Below are 4,704 nucleotides of genomic sequence, written 5' to 3'. Positions count from 1 at the left end.
AGAGAAGAGAAGAGAAGAGAAGAGAAGAGAAGAGAAGAGAAGAGAAGAGAAGAGAAGAGAAGAGAAGAGAAGAGAAGAGAAGAGAAGAGAAGAGGCTGTTCCCCACAGCTGCCCCTATCAGCCACAGCTCTGCTGAATGCCTCAGGATGGGTTCTGTAGGAGTTTTAGGTGTTCTTGTTCAAAAGAGAGACTGAAATCAAAGGAAAGGGGAAGTATGAAGTATGACGTATGACCTATGAGCTCTGCTCATGGTGAGGTTAGGAGCGCTTCTGGAACGTTCTGAGCAGTGCTGCAGTGGGCGCTGATGGACGCCGAGGGCTCATCAGGAGCTGCTTGGGCTGCTCTTTCAAGATGCAAAGGTATGTTTTATGCTCTAATCTTGCCTCAGGGTAAGCATTTTTTTTGTGTGTGGAGGTATTTTCTGTGCTAGCTGTTGGGGCTCTACAGGAGATGCACCTTTCTGAAGTGTTTTCTTCCTTCAGGGAGCTGGGCTTTGTGTGGCCTGTGGGGAGGTCAGCAGTGCCTTGTGTGAATGGGCCGTTCCCCTTGGGAAAACAGCACCCTGATGATGATGAAAAATGCCTGTTCCTCAGGCTTCCAAGTCAAATCTTTCTGCTTTAAGTATATGTGCACTGTAGGAAATAGTGTAGTGAGTGACCCTGAGGAGTGCAGCTGACTACTGCCTGTATATGTGTGTATATATATTTCATTTAGCTGATGAACTGATGATTTAATTCACCAAGATCTCTTCAGCCCAGGAAGTATGAACTGTATCCAGGCATGGGAGTTAACCCAGAGTGTATGAGGTAACATAATGGTTTATTTAATCCTGAGTTGGGGGTACCTGGGGGCCCTTGCTGCGTTTCTCCATATGCAAAGAGCAGCTTTGAGTCTGCGTAGCATTTACTTTAGTTTGAGTGAAACAAGAATAAATATAGCAACAGAAGTAAAATCTTTATTAGAGAGCAGGTGTGCTGATCTCCTCTTTAACATGCTGCATTAATTTGGCCTGCAGCAATTGCAGCTGCCTCTACTGAAGTGAGGGACCTTGGAAGTACAGGGATGTGTGAGCAAGAAGGCAACCTCTGTGGTGTGCGTTGGTGGTTTAGGTGCAGCCCTTCTTTTGGAGGGGCTGCCAAATGGCTGTACTTGGGCTACCTGGCTGCAATACCTGGAAAAGCAAAGCTCTCATGGTAAGCTGTGCACAGCTCAGTGTCTCCTCGTGTGTCTGCTGCTGCCAGTGCTGCTGTGATGATGATTCGTGTTCTGTGCCGAGAGCCTCTGAGCAAACCGAGCTTAGGAAATGTATGTCTGAACACCCACATGTCTACGGTGGGACAATTCCATTATTTGCTGTCCTGAGGATGTTGTCTAATGCTGCAGTTCCCTATTTCTGATTTTTAGAAAATGGAAATCAGTGGAAGGCAGCATAAGAGCTTAATGCTGTTGAGTAGAGCAACACCAGTCGTTCTTTCAGGGAGAAGAGAGTGGTGGAAAAGTCTCTTCCCTTCTGATTGTAACTGAAGTTACCACACTAACAGGTCACTTTTAGTAAGATGGAGACAAATATGCAGAGGGGCTTTCAGCTCTTCTGCTAGTACTAAGTAATTAGAGCAGTAACGAGCTGCAGGATGAGGTTATTTTGAAAGCTCAAAGACTGGGTAGGTGTGAATGCTGTTACTTAAAGCAGAGCAGATGACTACTATCAGAAAGGGAGTAGAGCTTGTTTGCAGGCTCCTGAGCAAAGGCGATAGGAGCAGAGAAAAGTTCAGCCATCGCAGACTTGTAAGAAGTTGCCCTTGACTGCTTACAGGCATAATTCTAATTTAAATGTAATAAAAACCTACAAGGGGAAATTAAGCTGTGGAAAGCAGTTTAAAAGTCAGTCTGAAGACATCTGCAAAATGGTTTTATTCCAAGCAAGTATAAGAAAACTGTTTAGTTTTTATTATTGTCAAACAGTAATAGTGCTTTCATTTATCTGATGCCTTTTACAACCAAACCCTTCTCATAGATTATTTCCAAAACAACACGAAGGCTGATTTATTTTTAAACCCTGAGCTCATAACCCTTTTCTTCCCAGTAACGCAGCATCTCTTCATCGCAGCAGGGAGCTGAGCACAAGGTTATGTGATAAGCAGAGGGGCTGCTCATTTGGGTTAAAGGAGAACCAGGAACTCCGATTCTTCTGCAGGTTGCTTTGCATCCTTTGTGCGTCCATTTGTGCTTCCATTCCAGCTTTTGGGCAGTTCCCAGTATGCCCATGTGCTGATGGATGTGCCTGAGGCACTTGTACCTCTTCCTATTACAGTCATTTTAGAATAGAAAGGTTCTGAGGAGATCTGTGGGTTTGACTTCATTTGGTTTCCTTAGCAGGCCCAAGATGGAATCATCTGCTTGCATCTCCTGTGCTGGGGATGAAAATAGAGGTGTTGATTTCTCATACGTATATCCTATAAAAATCTCACTGCTTTCTATAGAAGATAAATAGTTCTGTGCCACAGGTCACACATCCCAAGCCTGTTGCCTGAGGATCTGACAGTACTCTGGAAGACTCACAGCATAATCTATAGATCCTTATGGAGATGGGGGAGATTGGGGCACGTGAGCTCTCAGCTGTGCACAGGTGAATCTCTTTGACTTTTAGCTGGAATTCTGAGGCTTTTTGCCACAGTCCTGCAGAATATGAAAGATTCTGTGTGTAGCTTAAAATGGCCACCTCTCTAATGATTTGGGTTTCTGTCTTCTGCGGCAGGAGGTCAGGCTGCCTTGACTTTCAGTTCAGTTTTAGAAATGTAGATGGGCATGAGGCTCTTGGTATGGGAAGGAAAGAAAGAAGCATGAGATGCTTGTGGGAGATAAGTAGAAAACTTCATGTAAGATGTGATGATGGCATCAGAGCCCTATCTTAGTTGGATCCTCACTGCACCGGGTGTTGGACGTGCAGAGTGAGAGTCAGCCTGAACACCTGGAAAACTGTCAAAGGAGGAAGACTGAGCCACAGTCACTCGGGAGGTTTGGTGGTCATGTCTTCCAGCCCAGAAAACAGGCAAATCATTTTCCCTCTCTGTGGTGGCCTTGCAGACAAATGGAGGCACAGAGTGTGTGGGGAGAGCGATCTTGAGACGTGGCATCACATCGTGCAAAGGAAAAGGCAGTCCAGAGCTGCTCATTTTGGATTGAGAGAATGTATTTAGATGTGTAAGCTGCCAATTTTTCTTAAGTACCTGTTTTAATCCCTTGGTTACCCATTTTTGTCTCTGGTTCCCCGTGGAGCAAGTGGCTGGACAGCCAGTATTTGGTGTCAGAAGAGGAAGACAGTGGCAGAAGTGAAATCTAGAAGCCCCAGGAGTCCTGACTTCAAGCTTAGTGCTTGAAAGGCAGGAATTAAATCTTTGGTTGAGGAACTTGATGCCTACAGCCAATTAATAACTGCTATAAAATAGTGCTTTATTCAAAAAATGCTGACAGTGAATTTAATGCACCTTATGGATGGTGGGGGGAGGGATGGGTGGGTGTTACAGCTTAATTAATTAAGTTTTGGAAAGACTGTAATCCTTGGACAAAGGGCTCTGTAAATGTAATATGTAACCACTGCTGCTAAAGCAAAGTTTTGGTTCCCTGCAGACTGAGGTGCTTTAAAAGAGAATCGCTGCGCTGATTCCTGTTGGAAAAAGGAAGGGCTGGGAACTTGGCTCATGGTGTGGCTGTGCTTGAAGTGGAATTTTTGGAGATCCCTACCTGGAGGGTTGTGAGATGTGGGCTTCTCAGCTTCTCTTGCCTGCTGCTCGGGAGCTGGTGTGTGTTTGTCTTAATTACATTAACAGCAGGGACTGGAGTTTTTCAGTTAACTGCTGTTCTGTTGATGTGCATCGACTGATACAAACTATTTGCTTAATCTGCTTTTAACCTCCCGGTGCAATGGCCAAGCACCATGCACACAGTTAAACTGGAGCTGGTTGTTCTCATCCATGGTCGTTTCACTGCGGCTTTGTCATCTGCTGCCCTGATGACAACGGTGGAGTTTGGTTGTAGGAGCACTTGTGTGGCTGCTCCTGCAGGACAGGGCTTTGCAGCACTGGAAAACAGGAGGGACATCATGGAGACTTAATGGACCTGGCTGCAGAACTGTCTTTTTCCCAGGCTGCTGCCTGTCTGCTCTCAGTGACAAGGATGGGTCTGGCAGTGCTGGTGTAAACAGCAAAGGGACTGGGGCTTCTCTCCAAGTGTAGTGCCATCAATTCTGCCATCTGTGCTGCTGCAAGGAGGGCTGCTTTTATCTTCTGTCTGCTGGGCAGCATTAAGTCCTGTCACCTCACCTGGGCCTGTCTGTCCCATCTGAGGCTGGCTGCGCTGCTGTCTGCCTTTGAAGGAAGCTGGCTCCAAGGTCGTGCACTTAACCGAGCATTTCCTTCCTGCTGAGCTGGAGAAGAAAGATCACAGACCTGCAGCTTTGTCCCTGCCTCCTGCTGCAAGTGACACTGCAGTTATTTTGAAGGCTAGAGGGATGAAAGGATGTGGGGCTGCCTGTCTTCCAGATCTGTTTTCTAAGGGACTGATTTGTCAGCAGGAGCGCATCTTGGATCTGCTTGGAGAGAAAAGTGGGAAGTGACAGAGCTTCCTGGAGCTCCTTGCCTGGGCTAGGCAGGAGCATATGGGCCTCGCATGCATGGGTTGTCTGTCTGCTACTGGAGTAATTGCTTA

This window comes from Lagopus leucura, unplaced genomic scaffold (assembly GCF_019238085.1).
Source record: "Lagopus leucura isolate 7727_CA_CO unplaced genomic scaffold, USGS_WTPT01 Super-Scaffold_100048, whole genome shotgun sequence".
NCBI lineage: Eukaryota > Metazoa > Chordata > Aves > Galliformes > Phasianidae > Lagopus > Lagopus leucura.
This window is presented reverse-complemented; position numbering follows the sequence as displayed.